This window comes from Corvus cornix, chromosome 17 (genome assembly GCF_000738735.6).
Source record: "Corvus cornix cornix isolate S_Up_H32 chromosome 17, ASM73873v5, whole genome shotgun sequence".
Lineage (NCBI taxonomy): Eukaryota > Metazoa > Chordata > Aves > Passeriformes > Corvidae > Corvus > Corvus cornix.
Genome location: NC_046346.1, coordinates 2,388,809 through 2,415,275, shown reverse-complemented (window position 1 = coordinate 2,415,275; position 26,467 = coordinate 2,388,809). Strand labels below are relative to the sequence as shown.

General features: G+C 49.0%; 1 protein-coding gene across 2 annotated transcripts in view; it reads left to right on the top strand.

Annotated features, from left to right (window-relative positions):
* NACC2 (NACC family member 2) overlaps positions 1-26,467 on the top strand; it is a 53,514-nt gene that overhangs the window by 3,549 nt on the left and 23,498 nt on the right. Inside the window, exon 1 of one of the 2 annotated variants that reach the window (XM_010397830.3) lies at positions 23,368-23,409. The exons of the other annotated variant lie outside the window; for it this stretch is intronic. The gene's annotated coding sequence lies outside the window, so the exon portion shown is untranslated. Of the gene's footprint in view, positions 1-23,367; positions 23,410-26,467 lie in introns of those variants that run through there. 2 annotated transcript variants of the gene reach the window in all.

Genomic DNA, 26,467 nt, shown 5'->3' with positions numbered 1-26,467 from the left:
CCAGGCAAGCTCCCCGGGCAGGATTGCGCTCGGGTTTGTCATGTGGTTACTCCTAAATGGGGACGGAGGTAATAAAAATCGGACTGCTGGGACAGAGCCTGCCACGGAGGGGATGGAAGCAGCGTGTGGAGCTTCCTCCTTCTCCCTGCTGGGGGGTTCAGCCCGGTGAAGGATCCCACTCCTGCAGGCTGGGCTGGACAGGAGGGCTGGGGGATGCTGGTGCTGGCAGCCCGTGCGCTGTCGGGGCAGTGGCGACGGGAGCAGTTCTTTGGTGCGGTGACCAAGACTCCCCGAAAGCTCCCGGCTCAATGGGATAGAATGAAGATAAATAGCCCTTGGCACAGGTTTTGTGCTGTGTGTGTTCCCCGGGCTGCTCGCAGCCGGCGCAGTTTGGCCTCAGGCTTTTCAGAGGTCCTCGCGTCAGACTTTTTACAGAATTTTGCGTGTCAAGTACATTTTTTGGTGTTGCGTTTCCTATGAAGACAAATATTTCAGTGCATTTTTTTTCCCCATGGTGGGTGGATGGGGGGGGGGGGGGCAGGAATCGCAGCTACAAACTACTCTGCCCTAACAAACCAGCCTGTGTGGGCTGAATAAATTGATACACTTTTCACCAAAAGATTTATTTTATTTTTTTTCCATGCAACTCCTAAGTGATTATGAAACGTACATTTAAGCAGAAGTAACTTGACAGGTTGGTTTTCTTTTCCCCCGTGCAACAATTCTCTATAAAGCACTCTTTAAAATGTTTTAGAGTTTTTGGTTTTGTTGTTTTTTTTTTTTTCCTTGAGTATTTGCACATTCTGTTTTTTAAAACTGATAAAAGATTTTTTACAGGCCAAAAAAAAATTGGGAAAGGGGGAGAGAGAGCTCAGGAACGTGGGGAGTCTGCTGACTTCTGGCGCGCCGGCGCCGTGCCCAGGCCCTGCCAGTTTGCTGCGGAGCCCAGTGCCAGGAGCCAAGGGCAGCAGAGCGTGAGCAGAGGGAGGTGGCTCCATCAGAGTGACCATATATAGTCACTGGGACGAGATTAAACCCTTCACCTCCCCGGTGGCACCCCCACGGCCACAAAGCCAATATCGGGGTCTATTCATCGTTTGTTAAAACAGCAGGAGAAAATTCCTCTTTTCCCCCCAGCAGCATCTTGGTGGGAGCAATCAGGGCTCCCCCGGTTTATGGGCTGGTGTTTCTCATCCCTGGGTGTCTGGGGGCTGGATTTCAGCAGCACAGCCTGTGCAAGGAGCTGGGAGTTCAGCGGGGCTGAGGTGGTGGTGGAGAAGGGTCCTGCGTGCGGGTGCCAGCGCTGGCGCCGCTCCACACGCGCGTTCCTGCCGTGGTATCCACTGGGAAGCGTATGGCAGCCTGGGATATATATACATTTTGTGTGGGGGGACATGTTTTACATGCCAGTTCTCCCTGTCATAGGACAAACATTTACGCTCCAGTTACGTGAAGCATTAGGGAAGCAGGGATTAGGTTTGGAGAGAACATCAATCCTTGCGGGGAGGCTGTAGGAGACGCTGGCCAGTGATGACAGGGCAGAGGGGTGATAATGTTTTGGCCCTCCTGAGCTCTGATGGGATTATGCTGCACAGAGGTGTAACATAAATAAAGGGTTGGTGTTTCAAGGTGTGCCCAAAGGAGATGGGGAGTGAGGGTTTATGCATTTGAAGGTGGATAAAAGGACTTGTTTTCCAAGGGAAGAGGCAGATGGGGCTTGCTGGGAGACTTCCAGGGGGATGCATGAGCCTGGCTGCCCTGTGGGACTACAGACCCCTCCTAGCAGAGGCAGTGATCCGTGGCTGAGATGCTGTGGGATGAAATGCCCACAAGCAGGAGTAGCCTCTCTCCGTAGGTGCCCCTTCACTGGAAACCTCCCTCAGCACTGCACCGCCCGCAGCGACCTTAAAGGACTGAGCCCGAGTAGGATGATGTGCATTTTGTTTGTTCTGTTGTGGCTGGAATCACATCCTCATGGCAGAAATAGGGATTATGATTTCCTGATGGGCATAAGGAGGCTTTGTATCCCTCTGACTGGATCTTCTCCCTTCTAAGAAGTTCTGATGGACTGTGAGGGAAAACTGGGGTTTTTGCATCACCCCTGTAGCTGCAGCCCGGCCTCAGGGCAGGTGACAGAACCGTATCTCTCACACATTTCTACAAACCAAAGTTGTTTGAAACTTCATCTGTCTGCTCCCCAATTATCTGCTCCTTCTGTGCCTCCATTTATCCATGCTAACATCATCAATACATGCCCATGCTTAATGAAACATTATTGCTTAGGTTTAATTGTCTCCTAATTAAGTAAAATAAAATTTTGCACAGCGGTTGCAACAGCATCTTTCCTGTCTGGGAATTCTGCTGTGCTTGAGGTACCTGAGCCCTGGGAGTGGTGACAGCCACAGCAGTGCCATTCCATGGAGAAAGGGATGGACAACAGCAGTAGGCACCTCCCCTGAACCTGCTGCTCCTCTCTGTCACCCTGGTTAAATTAGATTAACTGCCAGCACCCTTTGTTTTTGGGATAAATCTCTGTGTTTGGTAAACCTGCTGGGATTGTTGCTTCAGCACATCCCTGCTAAAAGACAGGACCTGGGGCCGTGCTGAACACCTGCAAAAGGTGCCCCTGTTCAAAGTCAGGGCGTGCAAGTATAGGGCTGAATTTTTGACTCTTGTCTGAGCACAGTTTCTACTCTTAATGCATCATTAACATGGTTTTCTGCATTTCATTCAGCTCCCATTACAGCACTCAGTTCCGTCTGTTAATTTTGGTGTGTTGATATTTTTGTTGTCAGCAGTTTTTTTCTTTTTTGAAGCATATAAAAACCATTAGTGTGAAGGAAGATTAAAAAGATACATTACAATTAAAATGTTAATGAAATCGGCATCATACAACTTTTGAAACCATTTAGGCATTAATCTTTCTTGGTCTCATGTCCATTAACTCGGGCGATTCTTATTCCACACTGACCCCTGCTGAGAGAGTCGTGCTATAATTGGATTTTAAGAACTGGGGGGAAGAAAAGGAGGGAGAGAGAAAAGCCTTGAAAAAAAGTGGAAGTTGGGAAGGTTGCCTTCGCTTTCTGCGTCGTGTCCATGGAAATGAACCCGACAAAACCCAGCCCTGCTGCTCCATCACTCCTGAGTGCTGTGTTCCCCCCACGGGGCAGGTCTTGCCTGGGAATGTGGGAATGCTGGGGTCAGAGGTTGGGCAGAGCCCTGGGAAGCTCCAGGCTGGCTCCTCCTGGGCACTGGCTGTCACCGTGACCTTGGGCAGGACACGAGCACCAGGCTCGGCTTTGGTTGATCCCGGTGTAACGTGAGCAGGGCCGGAGCGGGATGGTGCGAAGGCTTTTTAAGGCTCTGGGAGGAAGGGAATGGGAGAGCAGCAAGGAATCGTTTGTCATTATTGCTTCAGCTTTCCCCAGTTCCTCCACAATAGTATTTCTGCATTTTTATCTGTTTGGGTTTGTGTTTTTTAAATGGCTCTTTTTCAGCTTACACAATATTTGAATTGGGACCAGCCCCCCTCCCCAGGCGAAAGAGGAGGATTGACTAATTCACAGGCTGTGTCGTGAATCCAGCATCAGGGCTTCTTGACTCATCACACAGCTCCCAGGATCTGTGCCATGGCCCCATCAGGGCTGTGCTCAGCCTCTCTGGCCTCGCCAAGGCTCCATCCCATCCAGAACACTCTGTGCTGGTCAGTCTGAGCCTTACACACTCCTGGACACCTTCTCCAGAGCTTTGCCTGTGCTGTCCAAGAACTTTACACCTCCTGTGGGATGTTGGATAAATTGGGAAGGGCAGATCCTTTAGGGAAGAACACAACTGTCCTTGCCAGCACGGGGTTTGGGGTTTTTGGGAGGGTGGGTGAGTGTGCTGCTCTCCAGGCAGTGATGCACCTCGGGGCTGGCTGAGCTGGAAGTCAAGGGATGAGCACATCCCCACTGAGGGAGGAGTGGGGTACCAGCCCAGCTCGTGTTTATGCTGCAAGCATGAATTTTTATTTATTTATTTATTTTAAAGCAAAAAGCTGAATGGGTCCGTGGAAGGCGCAGAGCTGCCGTCTCCCAGCGCTCCGCTCTCCCCGCTCGCGGCGCCGTCGCTCCCTGCGTTACCAGGCGGGCAGGAGAGGAGGGACGGATGGTGGGGGGCTGGCCAGGGAGCCCACTGGAGCTGAAGCATCTGCAGGGCTCGGGAGAACACGCTGGCAGTTTCTCGGGGCTGGGTTCATGCTGTGGGAAGTGAGCCGTGAAGCACAGAGCGTGCTGCTGGCACCGCATCACAGGGACGCGGGCGTTGGGCAACGCTGGGCCAGGGAAGTGCTTCCTTGGAGCTCTGGAGTGCCTCTGCACACACAGCAGAGCCTGGGGTTTAATTGTTTTCCTCCCTTTTTATGTGGGTAAAAAAAAAAATAATAATTTATGGTGGTGTTGTTTTGTGTCGAGGCATCGCATGAATTTATAACCTGAGAGAATTTGGGATGCGGATCCAAAATTGTCACATAATGGCAGGAATGGGGAAGGCCTTGCCAGAGTGTGACCCATCCTTGTCCCAGCTCAGCTGGTCAGATGAACTGGGGGTGTCTTCTGGCACAGGAGCACCCTAGAGGGGTGGTTTGTACCTTTGGGTGAAACCAGCAGCATTGGTGCCAGTCAAGTTAAATGTCCTTAGGGGAAGGAAAATTGTAGGCCCAGGAAGAGGGAGCAAGGGAAAGCAACCCTGTACATTCACAGTGAGTGTTTCTGGCTCAGCACACAGGTGGGAATGATTTCTAGCAGGGTGAATTTCTGTGCTGCAGGCTGAGCGAGAAGCACACCAGAATCAATATCTCAGTAGTCCAATAAAACCTGTGGGAATTTCATTTCAACTCATTTCAAGTGATCTAATAACTGGCCTTTCAGGTGACTGCTGGGTGTTTGGTTTCTTTGTGCAACTGTAAAAATGTAGATTGAGCCCAGTGCAGTGCTTTGGTTTGGCAGTGGGAGCCTCCATCCCAAGGTTTGCTCTGGGGTCAGGCAGTGAGGGCTGGGACTGTTTGGGAGCTTGGGGCTTTGGCTCTGGGTGGTTTTCAGATCCACTGGTGGATTGTACTTCCAGCTTGCAGCACTGATTCAGTGTCCATCACAGCTCTGCATTCCCTTGGGAGCCAGTGGGAGCTTCAGCAGAGCAGCTGGAGGTACCCGAGCCACATGGTACCCTCATGAATATTTTTGCAATCAAGTTTAGGAAGTTTCCTCATTTACCTTCCCTTTAAGATCCCAAACTGGCTGTTGCTTTGTCTGTGAATGCCTTAGGAGAGGTGTATCCTGCAGTAGTTGCTGACTAATCTGAATTTGGCAGGAGAAACGATGCAGGAGGGAGGACTTAACTTTTTGCAGGGGGACAGGAGGGCAGCACAACTTGGAGGGGGTGGTGAAACCAAGGGAACCTGCAGCCTGTGCGTGTCTGGTCCAGGCTGTCACCCCTGCACAGCTTGGCAGAGCATGGAGCTTAATTTTTTTGCTTGACCATCATCAAAACACAGAGAACTCCAGTGGTACATTGGTGATGTCCACAGTGCGAGTGATTTTAAACAAAAATATCCCAGTGGCCTTTACTACTCTTTCAGAAGGTTTTAGAAAGTGAAAGTCATGACTTGTTGGTTCTTTTCACACCTCCCAACCGGTATTTCCCCCCAGAATCCCTGAAGCACTGTAGATGCAGTTCAGTTGCAATGCATTTATGGGGCATCACAAGTCACGCCAAGTGCCAGCCCCACCACCAGAGCCGTGCTCCTGCAGCCTCCCCTGGCTGTGCCTCAGGGATTTGTGCAGTTTGGGTGGTTTGGTGTCCACTCCCCACCCTGCAGCCTGCCCCTGACCTGTCCTGCGTGCCTCAGGGATGTTGTCCAAAGCCCAAGGTGCAGCATTAGCAATGGAAATACTGGGTTCAGGAGGTTCTCACACCCTGGTGCCCGCCCCGGTGCACGTGCCGGTGCTGCGGTGTTTGCTGGGACCTGGGAGAGGTTTTCCCTCCTGGTGTCTGGGTGACGGCTGTCCAGGTGACAGGAGGTGGGTTGAGAGCTTAGGAATTGTGTCTGGTGGTACCACCCACCAGCATGGACGGATGTGTCAGTTCGGGGAAGGCAGGGAGAGATTTGCTGGCAATTTTTGGGAAAAAGCCCAACTTCCCAATGCTTGCAAACCCATTTGAGGGAGTCTGGGGTGAGGTGTAGCAAGGAGCTGCTTGGAACTTGTTTCGAAAGGTATGAAAAGGAGAGATGGGATGGAGTGAAGGATTGTTCTCCTGCCCATCACTGGATGTGGTTGGAGAAACTCTCCAAGTTACCAAAAGTTGTTGAGGGGAGGAATGATCTCATGTGTCTGGGATGGTTTCATGCCCAAGGCAGGAGTTGAGCTGCCTCAGCGAGCTCAGACTGACATCCCAGAGGCTCTTTTCTCCTTGCCTTGGCTGCTCAGATCTGGTATTTGAATTTTAGTCTTCATTTTGTAGGTGGGACAAGAACCGCCCACCGTGCAGGCTGAATGATGCCCTATTGTGTGTGTCACAGGCGTGGGGGGCACTGGCTGCACTGTACGTGCTTCCCACTGTGGTCCTGAAGGTGCCATGGGCAGAGGCTGGGGACAGTGGCTCTGTGGGATGCACACTGGTATTGGAACTGCATGGCAATGCCCTTGGGAGCACAGCCCACACCATGGATCCTGCTCCGTGCTTTCCCCAGATCTGAGTTACATCATTTGTATGATTGGCCCCAAAGTGCCTTTCCTTGCTTCTTGCACCACTCCTGATTTCATCTCCTCGTGCAAGGGCTGCCCCAGGAACCACCCTCTGCTCCTTGTCGTTCAGGGGAGGTTAGCTCAGGTTTAAACCACCTGGCTGTGGCTGTTAACTCTTGGTGACGTATTAAGTATTTAATATCCAAGTGCATTCACTTCCCACCCACATCCCCTGTTGGAGATGGGCTGAGGGAAATCGCCGGCGCCCACATCTAAGAGGCTGCTGCCCGGCAGAGCTGTATAAATGGCTTCCTCCTGGACCTCTGCTTTTATGTTTAGTTCCTGACCTAATTAGCCTTGAGCAATGGCGTGAGCGGAGATCTCGTGGCTGCATCCAGCACCTCATCCCTCGCAGAGATTTCGGGAAGATCCCCGGCTGCCCGAGGGGACACCTGGCCCGGTGGGGACGTGGCAGCGGCGTCAGTGTCTTAATTCCCAGCGCTGCATCCGTGAGCCAGCTGGGCCAAAGTAGGAGTCACTGGTGTCCCCCGCACCTGGTGGCAGGCAGGGCATGCCCTGGTGCTGCCACCTCTGCCTGGTGGCAGTGTGAGATGGGAGAATCTGCCTTCCTCACCGCGGGTCTGTCTGGTTGTGTTGCAGCTTCATTTCTGGCCCCTTGCTTAACTCGTGCAGTACATCAGAGGCTCTTGTGAAATGTAATGTGCTGGAGCAGCAGCACAGGAAAAAGCTCTGCCTTCTGTGAAGCCAGACTGTTGCAGAGTAATTTGTTTTGTAAGATTTTGAAAGGCAGTGTTGCAATCTGTAACAGTAGAATAGTGGGAAGATGGTCAGGTGGTTCTTGGGACTTCAACAGACAGATTTCATGTCTGTGTGTTTTTGCAACACCTTTCTATAAAGGGAAACATAATTTAAAATATGATTACTTAGTGTTGTAACAGTCTTCTCAAACGTTTTTGCATTATGCAGAGATCATTATCAGAGGCTGATATTAACTTGCAAAGAATATTATGCAAATCATTCTCCTGTTCTTCTAAAAAGAAATTTCCTTCATAATGCAAAGCGTGACAAAAAAAATTGTGCAGAGGCTTTTGGCAAAATTACATTCAGAAGATGTAACAGTTTTTCTGCTTACTAGCACAATCCGTTTCTGCCTTTTGACTGGATTTGCTCAACTCAAGCTGATAAAGGCTGAATTTTAAAACCAGGGCTGGGGCTGGGGGGAGTGTGTTGTACCTCGTGGGTTCAGGGATGGTCAGGGAGGGTTTTCATGCTTAGATGGTTGTTTCAAATCCATCCTGATGGTGATTACAGGCTCTGATATTCTCAGCTGTTCCGTGCTGTCTGAAATTACGTGGTGGTGCCTCGTATTCCGTGGGGTGGGGATGCTCTGCATCACCCTCAGCGCGAGCAGCAGTTCCAGGGAACAGGACTGGGGTGGATTTCATAGGGACGGACTCCCCAGGTGTCCAGGATCACCAGTTTCAGCCTCTGCATCACTGGGACCAGTAAGACCACCCTGAGTGGGGGGCACTGCAGGAGTGGTGGCAGGTTGGACCCCAGATACTGGCGGTGGGATGGGTGGTCCTGCCCCATCCAGCCTTCACAGAGTCACAGGATCCCGTGGAAAAGACCTCTGGGATCATCAGGTCCAACCTGTGGCCCATCCCCACCTTGTCCCCAGCCCAGAGCACTGGGTGCCACATCCAGGCCTTTGTTGGACACCTCCAGGGACAGAGACCCCCTGGGTAGCTCCTTCCAATGCCTGACCACCCTTTCCATGGAGAAATTCCTCCTGATGTCCAACCTGACCGTCCCCTGGCACAGCTTGATGCTGTGTCCTCTTGTCCTGTCAGTTGTTACCTGGGAGCAGAGCCTGACCCATCCTGGCTGCCCCCTCCTGTCAGGTGGTTGTAGAGAGCAATAAAATCTTCCCTGAGCCTCCTTTTCTCCAGCCTTGGCATCTTCCTGGTGTTTCTCCAAGCATCAGCACGTTCCTGGAGGTAGTCCTGGCCCGGCTGAAGCCATTGAGGATTTTGCCACTGACTTCATCCCTCCTCCATATATTTTTTGTGTGTGTTGCAAACTGGTTGGATCAGTTCAGAGCTGCCCCTTCCTCACATGGAAACCAGACTGTACTGAAATCGAGCGGATTGTTTTACAGGTATTGGCTGTTCTGCTTTTGTTATAGATTGATTGGCAAAAATAGACCCTGGTAAATATTGTAAATGACTAAAAGACTTGCAGGCATTACAGTCAGCTTTGGAGAGGCTCATTTGCTATAGATCCCCATTTTTCAGGCACTTAACACCATTTTGAGAAAACCAAGTCCTGAATTTTTTTAGGCATTTCTCAATACAAATGTGATTGAGAAAAGTCAGTAATATTCAGACATGTAGATTGAATTACAGCGGCAGGGAGAGTTTTCACTAACACAGGAAATTTTCAGGCTCTCTTTTTGTGTCTGGTTAGATAACTCAATATTTAAAAATCAACCCAAATTAGATAAATAAGCTGGAAGTCATAGTTAGCATTCGTCAAGCAACTTAGGCTGGATGTTCCAGCACAGCCTGACTCCACCTCTAGCTGCAGGGTTTCCCTGTTATGAACGGGTGAATACTAATCCTTGTTTATTCTCTGCTGCAGAGAAATGGATTTATCCGGAGTTTTCTGCCTTGAAAAGGAGCCCTGGGTGTGAGCGGGGTTGGAGCGCCCTGGGGTGGGTGCGATGTGCTCGGTGAATTCCACCCTTCACACCTTCCACCAACACCAAATCCTTTATTTGGGTGACACAGAGAACTTTTAACACCCCGAAAACGGCCCCAGGGTGTGGTTGTGACATGAAAATCAGAGCAGTGAGGGGTTACATGGGTTGGCTCTGCCCTCTGCTTCCCTGGCATCTCCTGGGGTCACGCTTGTTCCTGATGGGAGCTGCTGGTTGAGCCTGGAGATCCGTGCTGGAACCCACTGGGTGAATTACAGGGAGAGACTGGCTTTTTATTTTTTAAAGATTGCAAGGCAGGCTGAATCAAAGTAGGGAGGTGTTTTATTCTAAACAGTGTGGCGGAAAGGAATCTTTTTATCTTCTGGGTTTCTTTGTTTCCAGAATGTTTCGTAGCACGCACTTGTAGCAGAGCGGTGTTAAGCACATTCCTGCAAATCTCTTTCTGGTATCCTCTGGAAAAGGGTGATGCTGCCAAAATCAAATCAAATATTTAGCTCTAAACTTTCTTTTTTGTTTTGCTTCAAAGGATGCCTCCTTTTGACTGTATTTCTTTGGGTTTTATCGTTTTTCTTAGAAGAGCATTTGCAGTGTTCATCAAGCTCCTTCCAGAGAAGCTGTGGCTGCCCCATTCCTGGAAATGTTCAAGGCGAGGTTGGACAGGGCTTGGAACAACCTGGGATAGTGGAAGTTGTCCTTGTCCATAGCAGGGGGTGGGACTGGATGGGCTTTAAGGTCCCTTCCAACCCAAACTACTCTGGGATTCAGTGATTCCCTTTGTTTTCCCCCTTTTCCCAATTAACCTCATTTTAGGCTGTGAGTATCAGCAGTGGCTTTTATCCTGTGCTGCCCTTCTGCAGGTGTTACATCCCTACCTGCCTCACTCCAGCTGTGTTCTTACCCCCAGGCATTAATAAAACCAAAGCAGAGGCCAGCGTGATCATCTCCTGCCTCTGTCTGCTGCAGGGAAACTCTTCCCAACAGAGTGAAAATTGCAAGTGGTTATGGAAATTATGGGGCAGGGAAGAAATAGCATTCCAACCTGGTTTAATTTGTGAGTGGATATCCTGGAAATAAGTTATAGCAGTGCGTAGCACAGGTTGTTCTAACGTGAATGACGGGCTCGCCCTTGTGCGAGCGTGATGCTGCCTCATGATGTGGGAGCAGATATTATAACCTTGAAGAATCTTGTAGGACATAAAAGTTTTAATTAAAAATCCAGCTTGGTCGAGGGTATTTTGGTTTAGTACGAATGTCTTCATTTCTTTTGAAAAAGAATTAAATGAAACCCTTAGTATTCCTTTTTTTTTTTTTTTTTGATTTCTGCATATTTATTCTTGAAGTTGAAGCATTAGAAAATAATTGAGTAAAACAAAATCCACAAGGCTTCAAATTACCTCTAGCTTAATGTTTTATTTAAAAGGTTTGCTAACTGACATTCTTTATAATGAATTAGGTCACGCGGCTCCGAAGAGTGTTGTCGGTTTTCTTTTTTACATTTAAATTTGAGGCTGCTTCCCTTGGAACTTGGGCTCTGCTGCCAGAGCCGTGCACGGTTGTGACTCCCCGGCTCAGGGAATCTCACTCTAATTATTCTCAATCACACCAGTGCAAATGAATATATCCATGTTTGGAGGATCGAAGCGGTGTTGTCATGGCAATCTCCGTAAGGTCATGAGAAACTCATGGATATTGTTCACTGCCTCTCCTGGGAGGCTTCTCCTACCTTTGCAAGGCTCTGGATTTGGAGAGTTTGGGTAATAACTTTGAAACACGATTGTGTAGGGGTTTGGTTGGAAGGATTTGCTGTTTCCTGCTGGGGGTTTAAGTGAAGGTGGTGAAGGGTTGGTGGCTCACTGCTCGCCCTCCTCTGGGCACCACATCCCAAGCCAGGACGTGGAGCCAGGCTTGCTCTGGAGTCTGGGATCCTTCTAAATCTCAGGGGTGACAGAAGGGTCCTTTGGTTGGTGCTGGTTAATGAGGCTCAGTGTGCTGGGATGAGCTTTGGCTTGGGTTTTGTTGGGAGAGCTTTGCTTGTATGCAACCTGAAAAAAACCCCAAATAATAACAAAAGAAAGCCCCAAAACAACAACAAAATACCCAACCAAATGAAGCCAACTTTCTTTTCTTTAAGGCTACGTTGGATGAAGCAACCTGGTCTAGTGGAATGTTCCCTGCCCACAGCACCTCTGGTGACTTTATAAATATCTGGTGTGGAAGGACAAAGGAATTCACTGAAATTGGAATTCACTAAAATTGGAATTCACTAAAATTGGTGTTTTGCAAGTCTTGGCTGAGGCGATCCATGTAGCTGTGGTTTTATGGTTTTGTGTTTCTAAATTCTTTTTGTTTAAAAAAAAACCAAAAGAAAACATAACCAAAAGTAAATGTTATTGATAGAGAGCCATCAGAGCATTTTAGGCACATTAAAACTGTAATTCTTTTGCTAACCCAAGACATACATATGTGTATATATATATATATATATATATACACACATACACACCCTTATCTCTTTGAGCCTTCAGACAGCTCTAGCACATCCCTGTGCCAGTTTTTTACATGCAGGTGGCTTGGTTTGGAAGACCTGACCTTACTTAATGATTGATATCGATATTCGACAAAAATACTGAAAACTGAAAGACAATCTTACACTTTATTGGCTGTGGAGGAGCCGTGGCTGTGCCTGCAGGGTGTCAGCTGAGTCTCTTGCATTATTTTTGTTATCTGCACTTAATTGCTTCTGGTTGCTGAGTCTTTGGAGATGTTGAGCCTCTCTGATCTTGTCCTCTCACACCCAGCGTGTTCTCACGCAGCAGGGGAAGAAAACAGGTTTTCACAGGGTTTTTCACCTGGCAGGTGTGCCCTGTTGGCCCATCCCTGCAAGGCCTGGCTTGCAGAGCCCCTGCCCTGCCCGGGTGTGCCCCTGTCCACACAGGACACCCCGCGCTGGCACCTCTGTCCTGCCACTTGTCTGCCCACCGTGGGTCTGTTTTGACCTGGCTTTCTCCAGAACTTGACACACAGGTTGGATTAAAGGGTTTTAAATCAGAGTTTTAGGTAGGCAGAGTCGAGGTGTAGAGATGAGTTGGTGTTAAAACCCTCAACAAAACACTAAGCAAGTGGAATTTATAATTAAAGATCTATTTTCATTTAGAAATTATTTCAGTTTACCTTCTGGCCAACGGGCTTTCTCGTTGACTGTGGTATTTCCATCAACACTTCCAGGTCTCCAGGACTTGCCAAAAGCCCTAAGAGCAACTTACTCTGATCCATTCTACCTTGTCCACCCAACACCTGAAGGAGTGGCCAGTGAGCTGTGAGGGGCAAAATGCGTCTGATGAGGTTAAAAAAGGCACAGGGGAGCCTTTAATGCTGGGAAAGCCATTAACTGCAGCTTCTGCAGTATTTAACAGGGCTTCAAACCCCTCTGATTATCTCTCCTGTTGGCTTTTGTCAATCATTTTGTTGACTAACATGTCCCTTTCAGCTTTGTTGACAATAAAATGTGAGTAAGCAGAAAACTCAAATTTCTGAATGATGGCTCGTGGCAATTTCCTAATTTCCTGAGTGAGCACAGGCTTCTTGGCGTTTCATTCCTGTGCCAGAAAGACTATTTGCTCATACAAAGTTCTTCATTGTAACAGGAAAAAATCAATTTGATTACTTTCATGTCAGCATGCATGTCTAATGGCTTAGAAGTTATTGCAGCCATAAAATATACAGTATCATTTCTCTCTCACTCTGAAATTTGACAGGATTAATATAGTCAGCATGAAATCTTAGTCATAAAGTCGACCATAAGTGATGGTAAAATTAGCTGCTGAAATCGTCTGCTTATGGAAAGCATCTTCTGTTTTTCCTTCAGGGAAAAAATACCGAGGGGCTGGCGTGCGGATGGGAAGGGAGTGTTTGCTCTGATGGGAAGATGTCCATTTTATTTCATGCTCTTCTGACGAGGGGGATCTGTGATGGCCCCGACAGCCCCGAGTGTGGTGTCACCGCCTGTCCGTCGCTGGCGCTGGGGCTGGGTTCGTGTCCAGCACAGCCCTGCAAGTCATTCCCTGTGCGAGACGCACTGCAGGGCCTGAAGAGCATCATCCCCCACAGAGGCCGGACTTTGGGTTGGGAAGCAGGGCTCGCGGCGTGTCCATTGGTGCTGTGTGTTCCCCAGCAGGGAGTGTGGGCTGTGCTGCTGATTTATCTCGTGCAGAGCAAGCCTCGTCGTGGTTGGAAGCTGTTTCTTCCCTTGGGTCAGTGAGGTTGGAGGGAGGAGAGGTCCAGGTGAGGTGGGTTTCACCCATGGACTTTAAGTGGATGCTCTTCCTCCTGGTGCCACATGCTGCCACCTCTGTGGTCACCCGCTGTCCTCCTCGCCCTGTCCCCTTGGGAAGTGGCTGAGCACCTTCAGGGGGGCTCTGCAGGAAGCTCTGAGCTGAGATTGAGAAAGCTGTGCTTGAAGCTGAGTTTCCTTCTGCGTGACTGCCCTGGGAGGCAGCGGATGGCCGGGACAGCCGTTCCTTCCTGCTCACCCAGCTCCAAACCTGCCCTTGGAAGTGGAGAGGAAGTGCTGGCTTAGGCAGACGTGTGATCCTGCACCAGCCCAGCCTCCAAACTCCTTGTTCATGGGTTTGTTTCATGATGTCTCATTTCAGCTGCATTGGGTAAGGTGCCCGTGCTGTTTTTTCTGCTTATGAGGCTGATTCCGGTAAGAATTAAAGAGCTTGGTATCTTTAATAGCAATGAGCTGCTATCTTTAATATCAACTTTAAAATTAAACCAAGGGAAGGCATCATCTTGCTTATGGACATTAATTGCCCATTCCAGAAGGTCCCAGAGCAGGTTTTGTTGCCGGCTCTTGGCCTGCTTGGCTTTGCCAGGGGAAATTTCTCCTGTTCCTTGAGCAAAGACACAAAGTTTTACTCCTCTGGGGGGAATCAGGGGTCCCTCACGTTGTATCCGGATGTTCCAGCTTGGCTGGAAGCTCTGTCCTGCTGGTTTCACATGTTCTGCCTGCCTTGGCAGCCTGTGGTGAAAAGTTAATATCTGGTCATTGGTTTTGGCTGCATCTCCAAGGCAACTTCATTCATAGGCAGCTCCCGGTTCATACCGATCCGGACATGCCTGGGTGACTAACTCCAGCTCCTGTTACATCCCAGAGGAGCTGTTAACTCCTTCAGCCCAGCAGGGAATACAGCAGGGAATGGGCACAGAGCAGGTGGGTGCCATAAACACCCAGCAAATCAGACCTGCTCTGCTTTGGTTTCCTTCCCAGTGCCTTGTTCAGTGTGGAGAGCAAAGAGCTCATCGCTGTTCAAGATCCTTCTCAGTGCAGGAAGGTCTCAGACTAAGTTTGTTTCTCCTGGAATTATTATGCTTCATTATCCTCTGGTTTGGGCAGAACGTTGCCTTTGGGATCTGCACTTACTGCAGAATTTCATTTGGGGAAAAGGAGCTTGGCTGAGCGTTGTACTGCGCCCCAAAACGCAGGGAAAATGTGATTTTGTATTTCATGCGAAACCAAGGGAGGATCTTCCTCCGAGGGGCAGGTGATGAGGTGAGACCACCACGTTCCCAGGTGTGTTCAGGGTCCACGAGCCCTGAGGTGGAGCTGTACAGGTTAAACATGGAGATGTCCTGGTCCCTCACTGATGTGCCTATTTCTGTGTGAGTTCTCCAAATCCAGCTTTACAGCCTCCAGAGACTGCTTCGATTCTCACCAAAAGATGTAGGAAGGATGAAAATGAGCCAAACTCTGGGCTGTTTGCTGTTTGTTTCTCTCACAGCAGTGCTGAGAGGTGCTGTTTCAGGAGATGATGATTTGTCCTTAAAATCCACAGCGCTCGCTGGGATGGATCCTGAAGCACCAGTCCCCAGGAAAGCATCTGTGTCCAGGAAGGAATGGGGCTGGGAGAGAGGCAGAACACATCTAGCTCAAACCAGCACCAAGCAAAGTTTGGCTTGAACTTGCTGAGCGTGGTAAAATCATGGAATGGTTTGGGTTGGAAGAGACCTTGAAGCCCTTCTTGTTCCACCCCTGTTCCGTGGGCAGGGAACCTTCCCCAGGCCAGGGTGCTGGGATGTGCCCTCTTCCGTTGTGCATTTGAGTACTGGTGTGGTCCATGTACCCACCCTGGATGTGGTGGTGCTCTTTTGAGGCCCTGGAAGTGATTTGGCAGGAGGGGACAGGTAGGAAAAGCTCGCTGGGTTTCACTGGACACATCCCTGCCCTCTGTGCAGCCCAAGTGGGGCATCACAGCAGGAATCAAGGGTCAGGGTGGCTCTGGGCATGGCTGAGATGTGCAAACCTGAGACCCTGTTAATTTTTTAATGCATTTTGGGAGATCTGTTACGCTGAAACGTCAGGCAGAGAATGAAACACGCTGGGAATATGAACCTGCTGTGACTCGGGGTGGTACCTGTGGGAGAGTTAATGAGGGAGACATGGGACAGATTATCCCGAGGACCTGGGATGCAGCTTGGTTCCCCTAAAACCTGTCTGGCCAACCTCCCTGCTCCAGATGCTGCTTTCCCTTCCTAGAGAGGAAAACCTGCTCTTGGACTCTTGTGGAGCTGCCATAACTCTCAAATTTTAATAATAGATTACCATTAGTATCAGCCTTATATAATGCACAGCTCATTATTGCTTACTCAGAATAATTTTGCAGCCTCCTTATAGAACCTTGGAACTTTATTTGCTGAGTATAAAATATGCAGAAATGCATGAATAGTTTTAAGACTTGGTACCCTAAACTAATACAGTGTGCTGCTTTTTTTTTTTTTCCCTGCACCATGATTGAAGTCAAATTAACATATTTACCTTCAGTGCTCCCAGGAGTAGCATTAAAAAATTCAAGAGGTGATTCAGAATAGTCTCCGATTTACTGTGTTTAAAGCTGGATTTCATTTCTCAGTAAAACCATGCTTGACTCCCTTTCAGCTTTCCAGCCTCTTTCCTCCCCGTGCAGGTCCTCGGACTTACCAACAGATGGGAGCAGTATTATTACCACTGCGTTCCCAAAAGGAAGCTTTTTATTTTATTTTGTTGGTTTTTCGGGATGGTGGAGAAAGCAGGAGCAGAGAGGAAGGGAGGAAATGAGTTCTAACAAATGGCACAGGAGTGTGGCTGCTGTTTTAATCTGGAGTAAGGAGAAGGATGCAGTGTGGTTTCTGTCTTTCCCAGGGCAAATCATGGAGCCTCATTTTGGCTCTATATTCCCATCTTCCCAGGAAAAAAAGCTGTGTAAAGGCCAGGGTAGGAAATGGAAACTTATTTTATTGCCCAGTGGTTTCTTTATTCTTACAAAAGACACCTGTGCCGTCCTGCTGTGCTTTGATTTATACCTACAGCTATAGGGTGCAGCTCCTATAGCTCCAAGGATTTCAGACCCTGCAACAGTCGGGTTCAGGGATGCAAATCCTGCTCCAAAGCCCCCAGGCTGCTCCAGCATCTCCTCTGTCTTTACAGCGTGGAGCTGCTGCAGGGAAACCTTTGACCTTGTCACTTTTCCTGCCCCAGGGAATAAATATCCCAGGGAGAGGGTCTGTGAGAGGAGCCTGGGTGCGGTCAGCATCCTCTGAGCAGGACAAATCCACCTGCTAATTCTCTTTACCGTGCACTAGAGACACTGCAGTGGGTTTTTTCCATGCCTGCTGCTAGATTAGGAAGTTGTTTGAGCAGATGTTGTTTCCTAAGAAAATGGGTTAATGCTTGGTGGTTAGAACGGTGTGGCAAAAAAGCTTATTTGTGTGAGGTTTTGGCTAATTGCCTTGCAAGAGTTACAGAGCGTTGCAGCAAATTTCCTGCATTTCGCAATCGCCATGGTTCTGGTTTAACTGGCCAGAAAGATTTGCAAAAATACACAAATAAATGGAAAAAAATAGGCAAATCACTGGCTGGCTTGCTGCAAAAAGCTGGAGGGCCTTGTGAAGAGTCTCCAGGTCTGAGCAAGTGGTTGAGGCTTGGGACTGAGTGGATCTTGGGGTTTTGTAGAATTCCAGAATGGTTTGTGTTGGAAGGGAACTTAAAGCTCATCCCATTCCACCCCCTGCCATGGGCAGGGACACTTTCCACTGTGCCAGGCTGCTCCAAGCCCTGTCCAGCCTGAACTTGAACATTTCCAGGGATGGGACAGGACTATTGCCCACTGCTGCCTTGGCTCATGGGACTGGTCCCACCAGCACAGATGGAGCTGGGAGCTGCCCTGTGCTGGGAGCATGGGGAGGAGTTTCCATCTGAAGGCAGGGATTTGGTAAAATGGGCCAGGAAAATGCAAATCAGGTGTTGCTGTTTCTAAGAGCATCACCATGAAAAGACTTCTACTGTGTCAAAAAGCGCGGCGGCGATGAGCTGGTGGGGCTGGAAGGGACCTGGGCAGCTCTCCTGGGAGCCTTGGGGTGCTCCAGGGAAGGGTGGCCATCCTTCAGCCACTCCTGCCATCCTGTGCCATGGATAAGAGCTCTGTCTGCGCCAGAATTCCCAGAGCCATGTGCCGGCAGAGCTCTGTGCCGGGGGCTCGGGCATCGGCCAGCGCCGCATCCCCCAGTGCTACTTAAATCACTAATTAGATTCTGTCTGAGCAGCAGCAGAAACCAGGAATAAATGGACTTGGCTCCATAAACTTAGCGCTTAAATATTTTCCCAGGCAGGGAAAAAAAAAAAACCCACAACATTTGCTTTCCATGCAAAACATATAAATCTTGGAAAAGTTCCCGAAGTTGTGTGTTTAACTGTTCATATCTGTGTGTTTGTAGGAGAGAAGTGGTTATTCCCCTGCATAATTATTTTCCTTTCTAAAAGGAAGCTGGAATGTTTGTGAGGAAGGCATTTGAAGCCAGTGGTGGGGATGAAGGAGAGTGAGGGGAGAGTCAGGTCGGATGGTGAAAGGAAGCACCTTCCCCTCAATCCCTCCCCGCCAGGACTAGCCACAAATGCTGCTTTGACTTGCTGTGTTTTGGGGCTGTTCCTGCTTGTCTGATGAGCTTTAGTGGAACATGGATCTGGTTTCTTTTTAATCCTACCCCAGTACCGGAGCTGTTACTGGAGTTTTTTTAAAGTCTTTGTGTAGTTAAAATCGTGGATGCTGCATAAAACACAGCTTTTCCCTCCTTCCCAATGCCCCGCTGCGGGTGGATGCTCCTTTATTTCCTGCACTCCCCCTTCCTCGTGCTCACCCCGTGAGAGACCCCACTGTAATCATTCAAATAGGGATGCAAAGATAGATTTATTTTTGTATAAAATCACTGTTCCTCAGAAAATCCCTGAGGAGATGCTGTGGAGACCCATCACTGGGGCTGGGGTGATGCACAGCTCACATTGGCACCCCCCTGTCCCCGTCCTGGGGGTGCGGGTGGCACTGGTCATGGCACTGGGATGCAGCTGGGAATGGGGACTGGAGGTGGAGGAGAGGGTCTGTGCTGACTGTCCTGCCTGGAGCAGGGCAGGCTGGAAGTTTTCCATCACACTGACCCTTCATGAGCGCCGTGATCCCACAGTTTGAAAGAATCTGAGAGATAAACCCACCCAAATCTCCTCTGCGGGGGGGGAAAAACCCAATAACCATCCTCCAGCTTCCCCCCACAGCACTCTGTACCTTGCTGCCATTGCAGCCCCCGTTCCAGAGCTGGAGATGTTTAATTTATTTGTGTTCTCCTAACACCTTTCTGTTTCATAACAGGAATCACTGCCGGGTTTGGCCGGGAGGCAGCAGAGCTGCCGCGTTCCCTGTAATCCAGGAGTGAATCAAAGCAACTTTTTACAAAACAAGATTCTCTCTCACTGTTGCAAAAGAGCTTTGGGGAAATCTGGTTTTTGTGGTTAAGGATCTTACTCTTGATGCACAAGGAAAATTATGTGTAGCTTTTATTTGGCCCAAAGGATTCTTACAACATTATCCGTATTTCCTTTAATTTGTGGGATTTCTAGTAAATGGGCTTAAAAATAGGTCCGGGCAAGATGCCAGGGTACATAAGAGGAGCAGAAAAGCTTTGCAGGCTGTGAGCTGCTCGGTTTCACTTCTCCCTGGGCGCGGGCTGGGGGCACGGGGCGGTTGCTCACCTTTTGGGGTTAAATTTAATGATATCTCTGGAATTCTTTGGAAGTCGATATTGCAGAAAGGATCGTTTAACTCTTTCTTAGAACTGATGCGATGTTGTTGCTGAGCTGGACACGAGTCTGGAAAGGGGCAGGATGAGCTGCAGCAGCACCAGGGGAGGGCAAGAATGGGGGGGACACAGAGGGAACTCTGGACCTGCTCCCTGGAGGGATTTAGGGACCCTGGAAAACTGGTGTACAAGTAGGAGCAGGATATGGCAGTGATAATATGGTGGTTTTTTTCTTCTTTCCACTTCTCATTCTCAGAAGACTTTAAGCCTTTTATTAAATGGGAGAAATCTCAGGAGGGAGAGGCAATGGCTCAGAGCTGGGGCAGCCGCTGGGTGCCCAGCTCCCTTTAGTGGTATTTAGCTGATTTCTTCAAAATTAGTCCGGGTTCAAAAATGCCTTTTTCCCTGGGGACAGCCACCCAGCAAAGCCTTCCATTAAGAGCTGTGAAAGCCCCGACCTCCAGCCACCCCAACGCCGTAGCACAAGTTCACATTTGAGCTGATGCTTCAAATTTGCCTCCTTTGCTGGAGATCAGCTTTCCCAGCCACCCCAGAGGGAAAGGCTCCTGTTGTTCCTCCAAAGACCAAGGTTAAATGGGCAGCTGCAGCCCAGCCCCATGGGAAAGACAGGGTTTTAGGGATGGTTTTGGGGAGATGAGCTGGTGCTGGTGTTCCCAGGGGGTCACATCTGGGAATGCTGCTGGGTCCATCAACCGGGGCTGGGGCTGGGATGTGTCAGCTCCTCTCTTAAAACAGACAATGTGAGCCCCTTTGATTTTTCTTTTTAAAAATAATTGGGTTTGTGAGCATGGTTTGGGGGGGTGGGGAGGTGTTGTTTAAAGATTTTTAACTGAGAGCCAGCAAATTTAATATTTTCTGTGTCTTGGATGTGTTGTGATTTACATTTGATTTTAGGCATAATTAGAAATGCAAGTGGAGCGCTTTGTGTTTTACCTCTGCTTCAACTATTTATGGCATGATATGCAAATGAAGCAAGCTATGAATATTAAAGATTAGAGTATGTTACAAAGTATCACTGTCTTTAATGAGTTCGGTAATGGGCACAGCCTTTGGAATATGGAGGTATTTGCTGTTGTGTGCCGGCTCGGCGCTCCGCAGCTCCGGCTTTGGTTACATCCCAGGAGAGCAGGGCTGGGATTTAAAGCCTCTCCAGCCCCTGCTCGGCTGCAATAGGTAGGTGAGATTCCCAAGCGTTCCCATGACAAAGGCGGCTGCGGCTGGCGAGGGGTGGTGATGGATTATTTCACAGAGACTGTTGCAGTTCTTGTCTAGGTCAATCCGTTTCATCTGCGGCAGTGTTGGAGATGGATCTGAGAATATGAAAGCGCTCATCGACCTTTCAAGGTGCTTTGCAGCACTGGGAGGGAATCTTAAACACGCTCCTGCCAAAATGGAGCTGCTGCTCCACCGGCACAGGCACCCCAAGAAATTCCTTTAGCTGCTCCTCGAGGATTAGGCTCGGTGGCAGGGAATTATTTGGGGGGTTATTGGCACGTCTGAAGGTGTTTGAAGGAGCATCTTATCCACTGGAGAGCAGAGGGGTGGGAATGGGGCTCCTTGGATTAACCCTTTCTCGATGTAGGAGTCAGGGCAGCCTGGTTTTAGCTCTGAATCACTGACTGGTTTTAACTCTAAATCAGTGACTGGTTTTAACTCTATATCAGTGACTGATTTTATCTCTAAACCAGTGACTGATCTTATCTCTAAACCAGTGACTGATCTTATCTCTAAACCAGTGACTGGTTTTATCTCTAAACCAACCTCAGGAGCTCCAAAAGAGGAAGGTGGCTGTGTCTCGGGGTGCACACAGAGGTTCCATCCACGGCTGCCCTGCAGAACCAGCTCTGCTCCAACCCTGAGATCCCTGCGGGATCAGGGGGGCTGCAGGAGGGGGGAAAAACCCAGCCAGATACGGAAAGCAAGGGATTTTATTCCAAATGGGGCTTGGGGAGGGTGGGTGGTGGGGAGGGAGAATGAAGCATGCCCCAGGGAGCGTGCTTTTCAGATTTGAGGTATTTAAATTACAAATTTTGATGAGGAAGATTGTCAGCAGTATTCAAAACAGTGCTTAAATTCTTTTGAAACACTGTCGAGCTGTGCTGTGGCAGTTGAAAAGTTTGGCACACAAGAACTTGGCCCAGAAGTTGCTGCTTGGGTTTTTTTTCCTTTAAAACTCAATTCATCTGTATTCAAGTATCCCACATGCTTAAGGAAAAATAACCCCACCAGGCTCATACTGGTTTGAGACAGACCCTTGCCTGCAGGAGAGGCTGCAGAAGTGATTGGTCTCTAATATTAGGGGGGTTCTGTGTTGGTTAACCAGCAATAATAAGTATTTGTACTTGGAAAAAAGGAAGTTTTACAGTGATTGTGTCTACTCATGAAAACAACCAGCAAACTAAACTGGGGTTTGGCATTTCTTGTGATCCACTGGATTGTGAATCCATATGAATTAGATAGACCTATTTGTATTTCTGAGGGTTGGTCACTGTTTGTTGGTGTGGGACCAGCTCAGTGTTTGCAGCATGTCCTGAGCACTGGGGAGACTTTTTCACTCCAACCTCTGACTCTTCTCTGCTGCAGAGATTAAAAAACCCCCAGATTTAAGGCATTTCTGTGCTGGGCATCAGCAGGGCTCTCCCAGCAGCTCAGAACTTGTCAGATGTTGGTGGTAGTTTAGCATATAATATATTTTACCAATATACAATATATTGGTAATATATAATCTATATTATAATATTTCAGATATAGAATCATAGAATCAGCAGCAGCATATATAGAATACAATATTCTGGGCTGCAGTGTTGTCTGGGGGTGTTTTAGGGTGTGATACAGAAATAGTCACATTCTGAAGCTTTGGGCACAATTTGTTGCCCCAGTGAAGGGTTTTGTTGCAGGAGCAGAGGAGGCAGAAATGAAAAGTCAGTGTTGAGGTCATGTACTCGATGATCCTGGGAGCAGGGATCAGCCTGGAAGGGTTTTCCCCCCCGGGTAGAGGGGAGACAGGGAATTGTGTGCTGGAGTACAAGCAGTAAATACAATATATAAGAAATGCAGGTTTTCAGCTTTGCCTCCATCTGCCTGGGCAGAGTGGGGTGGCCACCTCATGTCCCCAGTTTTAGGTTTCTCAGGGTTTTTGCTGAATGACCAAGCCCCTCATTTTAGAAGAACCTGCTGTGCAGTCTCGTATTCGCCTGTCTGAGCCCAGAAGCGCAGAGTTAAATTTCTGCAGTCTCTAACTTCCCTCGTCTGCAAGCTTCTGTTTCCATTAAGGATCAAGCTCAGATCCAATTGTAGCTTTGCTTTATAGACTATTAAAAGTTTAATGTATAAATGTCTCCCTTCACCAGAACTTTTTGGCCGCCCTGAAATTCCTACAAAACCACGAAGATCCCGATTGCTGCATGGGCACAGCTGCCCTTGAAGGGTTAATTATATTATGTCTTTTTTTTTTTTTTTTTTTTTTTTTGTAAAGCAGGGAGAATAAGCTGTAGCCAAAAGTAAAAGTCATTAATTTTAAGACAGAGATGTAAGCAAAGTTTCCTTCCCCTCTGCAGGTTGGTCAGGGTAGGCTATGCAGTAATTGAAAAGTAAAGGCAATTGAATTACAGGCTCCTGTCCAAACCGAGTGCGATTTCTTCTTCTTCTTCTTCTTTTTTTTTTTTTTACAACCTCCATTGCATCAGAACTAGGCAGTATTCCTGATGTTCTCATGTGTGTTAATGCTGACTCACAGACTAACTTGCACAAGAAAAAAAAACACACAGGCAGCTCCACCATACTAGGTAATGAGCTCTAGCAAGAAGCAGCGTCTGATGTTTTGTAAGCTTTTTTTAATTGACCTTTTAAGATATTTACTTTATTTTAAAGCTTTCTGTTCCGTCGTGGCACGGTGCTAGGACTGAGTCATGCATGTTATATATTGCTAGCTCTGCTGTTGTGTACTAGGAGTGAGGAGAACAGGATTCAGCATGGCACTTGTCTTTTTGATGTGTTACGGATGGGAATTAGTGCTTGTGATGGGATGCTGCAGGCAGGGTGATGGGGTGCTCTGTGCTTTCCTGTGGCCGTAACTTACTCGGGGTCTTGAGTTTTTATTAGATGGCAAAATACTCCGTTCTGCAGAATAATTGTATTTTCTAGCCATGTCTCTCCCTTCTCCCTTCCCCTTGCAGCAATCTGAAAGAAAAAAAAAATTTAAAATGTTGCATTTTCTATTTTTACTTCTCCTTGCTTTGAGAGCTCTTAAGATCAGTGTTAGGGAAGGGGGGAAGAAAAAAAAAAACAACAAAAAACCTAATTAAATAATAATGGCAATAACACGCTTCGCCTTGGCTGAATGACGGCACTTTTTGGAGCTGCCGGGTGGGTGACCTCGAGGAGCCGCGGTGCACCCGGGCTGCCGGTGACTCACCTTGCAGCAGGACAGAGCCCGGGCTGAGCCGGGGGGACCCGGGGGACCCGGGGGCTGTGCTGGGGTCCCCACAAAGAGACCCCTCGGGGCAGTGCTGGGGGATCAGGGAGAGACCCCTTGGGACTGTGCCAGAGACTTGGGGAGAGACCCTTTGGGGCTGTGCTGGGGTCCCCACAAAGAGACCCCTCAGGGCTGTGCAGGGGGATCAGGGAGAGACCCCTCGGGACTGTGCCAGGGACTTGGGGAGAGACCCTTTGGGGTTGTGCCGGGCACCGGGGAGGGACCCTAGGACTGTGCCAGGGTCCCCACAAAGAGACCCCTTGGGGCTGTGCCAGGGGATTGGGGTGAGACCCCTCAGGGCTGTGCAAGCAGATCGGGAGGGACCACAGGGCTGTGCCAGGGTCTCCAGGGAGAGACCCCTCGGAGCTGTGCCAGGGGTCCTTACAAAGAGACCCCTCGGGGCTTTGCTGGGGTCCCTGGGGCTGTGCCAGGGTCTCCTGGGAGACCCCTCAGGGCTGTTCTGGGGTCTCCAGGAAGAGGTGCCAGGACTGCTCCAGGATTCCCAAGGAGAGACCCCTCGGGGCTGTCCCAGATCCCCACGGAGAGACTCTGGGGCTGTGCCAGGGTCCCAAGCCGAGCACCCAGTGCCCCATCCCCAGGCTGCCCTGGCAGTGGGGCTGCACACACCTCCTGAGCTGCACCATCAGCATGATTTCACTTTTCCATCTTTTCCCCCCCCCATTCCCTGCCCCAGCCTCCGGGGGTCTGTACTTTCCGTGCGAACTTTGAGGATTCTGAAGCCGCGGCGGCTCCGTGCTGCTTGTCTGCTGCGTGTGGGCTGCCCGTGTGTTACTGAGTAATATTTGCAAATTCACTTTCTGCTCTTAATAAGGCAGAAATAATCTTCTTTCACCCATTGCCACTGGCTGCTACACTAAAAATAGGGTCCGTCCGCGCCGCTTGCCACTTGCAGCATTTCAAAAATAAATACTTTGGAGCTGCAGATACCAGTGCTGCAGGAGAGGAGTCTCACTGTCATTCGATTACTGAACTTAACCTTGTTTTCTTCCCCCTGCCAAACAGTGTGCAGGAATCCAAAGCTGTGCCCCAATCCCTCTGCCTTCCCCTCCTGGATTTTCACACCCCAGAGAGGGGATGCTCAGTTTTTGGGGTGGGGGTGCAAAGACTTTGCATTTTGGCTTCTTGGCTCCTTGACACAGCCTGCGATGCAGGGAGGGGAATATGCTCAGCCTGGACCTGAAGTGCATTTTATTTGCCTTTATTTGGCTATTTATTTTATTTAACTCTTTTGTTTACTTAACTCTGTTTTATTTAACTCTTTATTTTAATTAAGGCATTACAGCCTCTCTGGGCTCAGGGAATGGTACTTGGCCACCGAGTTTGCAGTGAGCTGTTGCATATTTTCCCCTGGATTTATGCATCTCCTTTGCATTAAAAAGTGGAGAAATAACCCCAAAGTGAGGGCAGGGTGCCAGCCCTGTGCCTGGGGTGGCTTTGGGGACCCCCTGCCTGGTGAGGTGACATCCCCCTTCCAGCCTCAAATCCAAGGGTGGGATTTTCCCCACCTCTCCCCTCATTTACAGAAGAAAGGGAAGTTTCCTTTGACCCTTTGGGGCCTTCAAGGGCAGGACTTTTCAGCTCTTTTCTTTCCAGGGGCTTTGGCTGGGGGGGTGGAAGCCTTTGGCTGCTTTGTCTCCCACCCCCAGAGGGTCCCTGTCCCTTTGTCCTTGTCCCAGCTGCTGCCCAGCTCACCTTCCTGGGGAACTGGGGGACTTGGGGGATATTTAGGGGGTTTTGGGGGAATGATTCTCCACCAAGTCTCTCTGTTGTTTGGCTAAGAAAAAAGACAATTTAAATACATTATCTAATTATTTCTGATTACTCCTGGGGGAGCTCTGATGGCAGCATCTTATTCTAGGTCGATGCTTTTTTCCTTTGTTGCTGTCGCCTCGCCCTGACCTTTCAGGCCTCGGAGCAGGGAATTAGTTTGGAAAAGAGCAAACCCGCTTTTTTCTTTCCCCCGAAGCAGATGAATGCAGAAACTGAGAATTCCCAAACTCTCCTGGAAGTTGTCTCAAATAACGGCTGCATTTTTTATGAACATCTTGTGACAAAGGCTATGACTTTACAGAAATCAGGCAGAGATGTACAAATTACCCTCCTGTATCCACGAGCTGGAAAAAGAGGCTGCCATCAGAAAACAAAATGATGTTTTGCTTGAATGGTCACATATGTAAAATGATCAAGGTTGGGCCTTTGTCTGGTTTTAATCCAGTTTTATCCAAGTTTTCCTGTTTGGAGGTGTCCAGTTGATGGTCTGTCACCGGTAGGACACTGCAGCCCAAAGGGGACTGGATGTTTTTTGGGAGCTGGTGGTGCTGGGGGCTCCTCCTGAACCTTGGGACACAGCTCAGCTTGGGAGATGAGATTGGAAAAATACAGTTT